The following is an 8,926-nucleotide window of genomic DNA, read 5'->3' as shown; positions in this document are numbered from 1 at the left end:
TCTGGAGCAAACAGTCTAATAAAGTACCTTCCCCTACCTCCTCCTTAGCCCTTATCTCCTGGAAAAAAAAAGCCTGCTCATTTCCTAGCCCCAGCTACCCCGGTAGAAGCGGGGGCTGCAGAGACGAGCCATCCTCACCCCGGTCCACGCGCCCACAGTTGCTGGAAGCGTTGCTCGCTATCAGCTGAGTCTCACTCATTGCAGCCCCAGATGGTTTGCCGTGGGTGGGGATGCAGCCCCCCCACTACCCCAGCCTCCCGCTGCTGCCTGCACCGTGCCCAGGGCTGGCAGCAGGGGAGAGGAGGGGGGTGGCAGAGGCTGAGGTGCTGCTGCTGCCCCCGGGGCACTGCGTGTGTCACCCCCCGGGGACCTCAGCTCCCACAGCAACTGGTTTCCTTGGACAACAGCTTGCTCATGCATCTATCCGGCTGGGTCCCAGCAGCAGAGTTTTGGGGGCTTTCGTGGTCTCTAGCACACAAACGTGTGTTTGCAGGTTTTTAAGCAATTTGGCAAAAAGTCCTCCTCCCACAAAATCCAGGAGGCAAAGCGATCTGGCACCGAGGAAGAGCGATGCAAAGCCAACGCCGCCAGCAGCCAGGTCTGGGCTGCTTTCACAGCACCCAGAAGGGACCGTGGGCATCGCTGCAGCTGCAGCACACGGTCAGAGAGCAGGACCTCGGGGCATCGCTGCGAGGGGAGGCCTCGTCCCTCCGCAATTCCCAGCTGTCTCCACGAGAAGCAACAAAATGACAGTGGCAAATTGCATGTAAATCCTCCAGCCCAGACCCTCAAAGGCACTTTGGTGCCTCAGCAGTGGAAGCTAAGCCCTTAAATCCTTCTGCAAATCCAGGCTGCAAGCTTGTAGGAGCAGGCACTGCAGTAGCACCAAGGTTCATCCTCCCTGCACACCAGAGAGCACAGCCTGGAGCTTCACCGTCTCCAGAGCACCAGTAAAGACTTAGTGCAGAAAAACATTTACTGACACAAATGCACAGGGATCAAACAACATTCCTGTAACACCCTACTGCATTTGCCCCTAAAACCTTTTGCGTATTTAGTGTCACCGCATTGCACTTGGATACGTCCATTCTTTTATGTGAACCTCCAGCCTGACCTGTTTCAACTCCTGCCTTTGCACCCCCTGACCATTCCCCTGCCTGACCTCCTGCAAACCATACAAATCACAGAAAAGGCAGAGAGCTGAGCAGAAACTGGTCCCTGCCTCTGGGCACACGTGTGCTCCCTTCCTGCCCCTAGCAAACCTCCAGTGCTAACACCACCTCTCACACAGCAGCCATCCCAGCTGTATGGTGCATCGATATCCCCATACAGAGTAGTTGTCCCCCAGCTGCCAATCTCCCTCTCTCTCTGTTTGAACAGCCCTGCCACCTGCCCTGGGTTTTGCCCTGCAGGTGATATAACCAGCCTTTGGGAGAAGGTGAATGAGAGGCTGTGTGCGCTCAGCTGCTCCTTCGCAAGGATTAGTGGCATTGCCTTACACAGCCCAAGCAACAAATTGTGCTAATTAAGTGCAAGCTCCTGATTACAAGAGTGAGCAGCACCGAGCAGCCAGGGGGGATTCTTGCTCCCAGAGGTCCACTTGGTGATGGAGAGCAGCGAGATGGGGAAATGCAACCAGCCCATGCTCAGTCCTTTCCCTCCCTTGCATGGGGGAGCTGGGAGGCCTGGCTGGCAGGAGCTCTGCATGTGGAGCTATTCCTTTCAGCTGAAAAGCCATTTTGTTTGTTTATTTAATCAAATTTCCTCCAACTTAGTGAAAATGCAAAAATTCCCTCTGAATCCAGTTTCAGCCTGAAAGCTGTTTGAAGCAGCATGAAGAAATGGTGCTGCAGATATTCCCCTGAACACGATGCAGGCTGTTTGCCGGCCACAAGTGTTTCTGCGACAGCCCCACTAGTTGTGATATTGTCTTATTTATTACTGACCAAAATCGTGTGGATTATTAGCAGCCCACCTGCATTTGGATGTCAGGATGGGTCTGAAGCACTGTGGAGCAATGCACACACGCGTCTTCAATGCAGAGTTCAGTGCCTTCCCACCGCCACGGCTCCAGGGTGGGCGATGCCACAGCAAGGGCTGTCCTGTGCGGTTTTGGGTGTCACAAATACCAGTTTATAACCTCAGCACTGGCCTGGCTTTCTTTGCGACACTGGCCACTTCTCCAAGCTGTTTAACCTCCCCTTAATGGGCCTAGCGGGTCTGGGCTGGTGTGGGGTGCTGGGATTAGAGGTGGAGTTGGGGTGTGATGCTCGAAGAGGAGTCATTAACTGGGTTTGGGGATCACGGCATCCTTTATAGCCAAGGGGAGGTGGATGGGAGGGGCTGGGGACAGGAGATATTTTGTTCCCTGCTATTTTGCCAGAGTAGAAGTGCTGCAACAGCAGCTGGAGGGCCCTGGGGGCAGAAAAAGGACCAGCAGCCTTCAGGTGCTTTTATTTTGTAGGCTTTGCAGTCACTAACATCAGTGTGGGGAAAGGATGAAGCATGTGTCAGCTATGTGACATCACTTGCCAGTGAGGTCAGGCTGCCATTTTGAGGACAAACACCAGGGCTGATGGAGCCATCTCCATCACTCCCAGGTATCAGCAGCCAACCCCTCTCCCAGCCCCGTGGGAACTGTGGGGCCCCAGGTAACCCACCCCACACCCTCCCCAGCCCAACGGGGATGGCACAGGATAGTACCACAGTCTGGAGCAGCACGCTGGCTGGGTGACCAGATGCTGGCCAGCCTGTCCTCATGTTGCCGCATCTCCCAGCTGCATCAATATTCCATGAAAGCCCCCTCTGCCACCGGGGAGGGGCGATTTCTGCTTATGAACATCTTTGAGATGAGCAAGTGTTTATTTCTTGCATTGAAATTCACTGGTAGTATTAGTACAAAAGGGAAGAAAATGTTCACTTTGTTGCATTAAGTCCCTCGTCCTACCTCACCCCGGGATTGCCCCTCCTGGGCTGCGCCGTCAGTGTCACCGCTGCGGATCGCCACACCGGAGGGAGAGCATTGCTGTGGGACGTGGGGAGCTGCACATCCCCGGCTGCAAGGGCAGAAGGGAATGAGTCAGAGAGGAAAAGAGGGGGAGGGAGGCAGCTTATGAAAAGTCCTAGTTGTTACAGGGAGATGGGGAAAAAAAGAAGAACAAAAAAAAAAAAAAAAAAAAGAAAAAACACAACAGAACTGCCCCGGTGCTCCCAAGAAGACCCTGTGGAGGAGGGTGACGTAAGGGCAGCCTGTGCTTCCCACACTGCTGCCTTCTTTGCTGACACACGCGCCAGCTCCGAGGGTCCCCAGCACCTCCCGCGCGGGGCAGCGCGGACATCTGCGGCAGCCCTACGTGACGGGCAGCAGCAGGCTGGGCAGGAGGATGCTCGCTGGGATGGGGTTTCTCCAGGACCTGGAGCAAGCTGAGTCTTTGAAAAGCTGGGACATGACGTGTCGGCATTTTGGGAGGAGGGAAGCCAAAAAAAAAGTGGAAATGGGACCCAGTTGAAAGAGCCAAAGGTGCAAGCGTCCTTCAGAGCAAATGTTTCCAGTCCTTGCTCAGCCCCCTGAGATCTTCTGAGCTGGGGGGCTCAGACCCCCCCTTCCTTGACCCAAATGGCGCTGCACTTGAGGGGATGCTTGGGGGCTTATGGCCCCAGTCCAAGCACAGATAACATAGATGATGCTAGGAAAAAAGTACAACAGCAGTTCTGTGTGGCTTGGAGAAATGGCCTCTTAAGAGCAGCCTGGCAGGGCCAACCCCATGGAGTGTCACAGAGAGCCGGCAGCCCTGGGACAGGCAATGGGACCGTGGAATTTAGCTGGAAGAGGGTAGTTTTGCAGGAGATGGGAAAGGAGACGCCCTACAACCTCTTGAGGTGCATGTGCATGCAGGCTCCTGCTACCAAGGGGGGACGAAGGATGGGGTTTACCTGATGGGGGACTGAGCGATGTGGGATGACCTTGTGGCTGTTGCCTGCAGGAGCTCTGGGGTGCCCCGTATGTACCCCACTCCCCCAACCATCTGCATGAGCAACAGGGAGGGCTGCAGAGTCCAAGCAACATCATCTCCCCCCTTGCTGACTCCGTGTGATCTGAACAAGGATTTGGGGGTGTTCAGAGCTGGCTCCACATCTATAGGCCCAGTGTTATTTCTAGCTTGGGATCTGGAAAACCTCAGCGTGGTATGGTCCTCACCAGTGGAAACCCACCATCTGCCACAGCACCAGCAAGAGCTTGCAGGGACCTCTTTGCAGCTGAGGCTTCAGCAACTCCCACGCCAGGGAAAGGTCTGTGTCCTGTTCCCTGTCTTGCACCAGCAGCCATGGCTCTTGGGCACCAGGAGGTCACACACGTGTCTGGAAAGGGCTCGGATCCCTGGGAGCAGCTGAATATTGTATGGTGTGAACTGTAGGGGGTGTGGGCAACACCTGTCTTAAGAGCACTTCTGATGGGAATTCTCAACTAATGCAGGTGGCAGCAGTGATGGCCTCCAACAACCCCCTCCTGTCCCTGGCTGGACAGCAAGGGACATCTTCCCGGTGGGAGCAACCTGGACCGGTGATGGTCAGCACTTGCAGATCAAACCCCACTGAGAAAGTTCTTTAACACTGGCATGTCCATGGACCAGCTCTAGCCTCTGGGGGTCTGTGTCGCCCCTGACCGCCATCCCACCCTGCCTGCCTCAGGGCTGGTGCTGAGCTTCTGCAGAGAGTCAGGGCAGGGATGGATCCATGCAGGAACTCAGCAGTTTCCCATCTGGGTAAGCTTCTCCCTGTCCCAGGGCTGCTGTGGCTGCAGGAGGGTTCGTGCATGGTGAAAAAGCAAATCTGCACTCGATATGGGTTTCTCTGAGCATAAGTGATCCAGGCTGGCGGCATGGAGAAGGCCACTGAAAGGGGTGACAGCAGGGTGGGGACCGGCAGTGGGACATCGTGTCCCAGCGAGAACCAGCGGGACAGCCCCGCTGCACCCCAGAGGGCCGGTCACATCCTCCAGGGCCATGGCTCACCCTCCCGCTGACTGAGCTGTAAACAAGAAGACAACACTCACTTTTTCCTTCTTTTTTTAGAAACCAGTTTTGGGGGGTTTTATCCCCAAAAAATGCCTGCAAAGCTGCAGCAACTTGTGTGTGTTACAGGACCATGTGTTGGAATGAGGTTAGCTGGGGCGAGGCTGCTCTGCTGCCTTAGGGAGCTGCTGGAGATACAGTCTGTTCCCACTCACATCGGCAGATATTTATAGATACAGATGTTTCTCTAGCAGCAGGGTTCAAGCTTGATTTTTTTTTTTTTTTTACTCCCTGTCTTCCTTCACATCCCTCCTTTGCTCTTCAAAGCAATGCTGAAGGTAGAGAAAGCAGCTCCAGGAAGCAGCGGGGAGGCAGAGGGGTCACTCCCTGCTCTGGGGTTTTAGAAATAAAGTGTTTGAGTGGGATGAGGTGCCCCTGTGTCCCTGTGCAAGGCCGGGGGCACCTTCTTAGAAACCCACAAACCACCACCCTGGACCACAGCTGGCAGCCCGCCCGGCTCAGAGCGGGCTCTGCCTCTGGGCGCAGCAGCTGGAGAGCACCCAAGGGAGAGATATCAGCCTCGTTTCACTGGGTGGAAACCACGGAGAGTGATTCTCTGAAGTCAGGGAGGGAGCTGAGCCCGGGGCTAAGTCCCCTGGAGCACCCACAGGGCCTCACCCAGCAGCAAACCTCCCCATGTGTCGGACCAGGGGATGCTAGGTCCATGCATCTGCAAAACAACACGGGGATATTTGGGGCTAAGTGGTGCTGGCCCTTTTCCTCCCCCCTGTAGTGGATTTTCTCCCCTCCGAGGGGTCCCTCTCACCCCTTCCCCAGGGCAGGGCTCAGCCCTGATGCCTGCCCATCGCTGTGGGGCTCTGCTGCGCTCAAACACACACTGAGGAATCCTCACAGATGATGCTTGCCCACAAGCCCAGCCAAGCAGCTGTGATTTTGCAGCCCAGCTTGGCTTATTCCTCCTGCTACTTTAACCCCACCGGTTCCCCAGCATCTTCCTACCCCAAGGAAGGTTGGTTGAACATCTTGGGAAAGAGAAAAGACCCACTGAAGTAAATCTGTGCCCCAGGGGGGACAGCACTGGGCGATGCTGCCTCTGAGCGTTGTCTTTGGAGGCTGGGCAATGGCTTCGCTCCACAATTAATTATACATGCTCTGTGGTCCGTCTGGGAGGCATTAATGGCTCCAGATGCGGATCATGGGGCTCTGCGTGGCACTGTAAACATGCTGGAAGTCCAATTTGGATTTCCCCGGGTGCCTCATTTAAATGAATTATGTAAACGCTTTCCCCTCCTCTTTTGAGCAAAAGCCAGTCCGGCTGCTGCCCGATGTGTTAATCCCATGAATAAAATAAAAAACAAGGGAGACCATGCATTAAAGAGAATAAAACGATGCTGCGAAGCCCCTGGCAGCGCTGGCATCGCCTGGGGGCCAGGGCGGGCAGGGGAGAGGTTTGGAACTGCGGCTGCCCCTGTCACCCTGGACCTGGGCATTGCTGGAGGGTCACCCCTCTGCATGGTCCTAAACCCCTTGATGACCGGAGCAGCTCCAGGAGGGTACTGTCCCCATCCCTGGGTTTAAATTCAGTTTAATTTGGCAATGCAGTGATCACAGTTCTCTTTTGTAAAGCAAACTGCTGAGTGACTTTGCCTGGGGTCCCCAATTTCCCCCGTTATCCCTATTTCCCCCATATCCATCATTCTGAGGTGCCCCGCGCCCCAGGGAGAGCAAACTAGAGCACTTAAAGCCACATCAGTAGATGGTGCCCATGCCGGTGTGTGGATTTCCCGGTACGTGCATGGTCTGATCCTGATCTCCAGGCTGGGGCTGAGACTAGGGTGCCCGATGGGGAGGGACAGGCAGGGAGGGGACCCAACCCAGGGCTGTGTTTTCTGCTGAGCAAAAGATGGCAGATGTTTGCTGATGAATTATTCACCCAGAAAATTAGAACGAAAAGGGTCACGCCACTTCTGAAACAAGGTGGCTGCGGGTGGCCCAGGCTGGCCCATGCCTGCCAATGGACCATTTACTGAAGCCACCAGGATCTGGAGGCCAATGATTCTATCTAAACCAGGCACACTTTGGAGACAGCCCGTACCTCGCCATCACTAGCAGAGCTGGAGCAACCAGCCCGTGCTGTATATTTAAATAACCAGCTAGCCTCCCAAAAGTATAGTTACGTGGGGACATTTCCTTTTGGAAATGACGATCACCAAAAAAAAGGAAGCTTTTAGACCCTCACTGCCTCTATGCCTGTTGTGCACCACCCATGCACAAAAACTCTCCTTGGTGCCTCCCTTTTCCATCAGACCTGTGTGTGAGAGACTGAAAGAGTTAATGTCTCAAACATTGTGGTGGGGCAAGTTCTGCTTAATGACAAACTCTCCTTAAGGAGGAACCCTGCATAGCAAGGAACCCCAGGTGTAAAGCAGCCCAGCAGCACCCACCCGCAGCAGGAGGGGGAGGCTGTGCCGGAGGGTGCACAGCTCCCTGGTCTGATAACGCTGTTCTGATGTGCTGGGCAGGACAGCTCACCATGCACGGCGAAAGATCACGTCTGCAGGGAAGGGGAAGTTACTCCCCAAACGACCCCAAGCCCAAAGGCTCACAAACCGCTCATGATGCCTAATTAGCCTAATAAGTTCGAGTGCCCACCCGAAGGAGGGACAAGGATGATAAAAGGACAGAAACTGAAGCCCCATGTGTGCAAGCCCACCGGGACTGGACCCCTCGGCTGACTGGATCAACGCTGGACCCAGGACCGGTGACATCTTTCTCTTCTCTCTCTGTCCCTCTCTCTTTTTTTTCCAGAATCCCTACACCTTATCCCTTTAGACGTAAACCGTTGACCAAGTCTGAGACTAGGAGTAGATCCAGCCGCCCCTAGGCACGTCACGGAGAGGGAGTCTAGAAAGCAAGGGGGTCTGCTCTGAACCTCGGGACTCAACGGGAGGGCTCTCCTTATTGTCTTCCCTGAACTGATCCCCAAATAAGCAAGGCCTGTAGTATATGTTTGGTGATGTAGGGTTAGCACGTTACACAGTTTACTGACGTAGTTTCATGCCAATTTTTGTGGTGAGCATGCCAATTCTTGTGAGCGAATAAAAGTTGAGTTTTGTGAGTTAAAGGATCCCTGGTGTCGTTTCACCTTAATCCTGACCTGGGAATCAGCAAAACTGACACATCATCCTGAGAAATTGGAACGTGACACCATGATGCAAAGCCATGGCTGGGGAATCCCAGGCGTAATTCTGGGCTGTCCGGCAGTGTGTGCCTCTTAGGTTGTCGCCCTGAGCTGGAGGGTGACAGTCTCCATGGATGCTCCCTGCAGCCTCTCCCGCAGGCTCAGGTTTGCTCAGAGGTGATGCCCAGCTGGCAGGGGGCTGCTTCCCATCCCCCCTGCCTGTGGATGATGGGATATTTGGACTCAGAAACAGATCTTGCTTGCTAAGAAGCAAATGCAGAACAGCCACAACTCTCCATTCCCATGACAGGCACTGGGAGGGGACTGCGAAGGACCAGACTGAACACTGCATCTCTGCCCATGAGCCTCACTCATGTCATGCTTAGGCCTGGGTTTTTTTGCCTTGCCATCAATCCATCTTTTTTTAATCTATTTATTTGCATTAAAATATACAGCCGGGGCTTGCAATAGCAGCCAGGCTTCTCTGTGGTTTGAACTCCTGCTTCAGGGGCTCTGCAGCTGGACGAATGTGAATAGATAAATAGAGTCGGATGGGACAGTCACACCATAGAGGGAATAACGCACCATGGGGAGGTTTTTCTAAGCTGAAACCCAAACTCAAAGGATGCCGGCGGCAGCATGGCTTGGCAGCTGTAGCAGCACAGCCAGAGTCACCCCGAGTCGCCCTGCCTCAGTTTCCTTAGTTGTTTTG

The sequence above is a fragment of the Buteo buteo genome, chromosome 16 (genome assembly GCF_964188355.1).
Source record: "Buteo buteo chromosome 16, bButBut1.hap1.1, whole genome shotgun sequence".
Classification (NCBI taxonomy): Eukaryota; Metazoa; Chordata; class Aves; order Accipitriformes; family Accipitridae; genus Buteo; species Buteo buteo.
Note: the sequence above shows the minus strand (reverse complement) of the source record.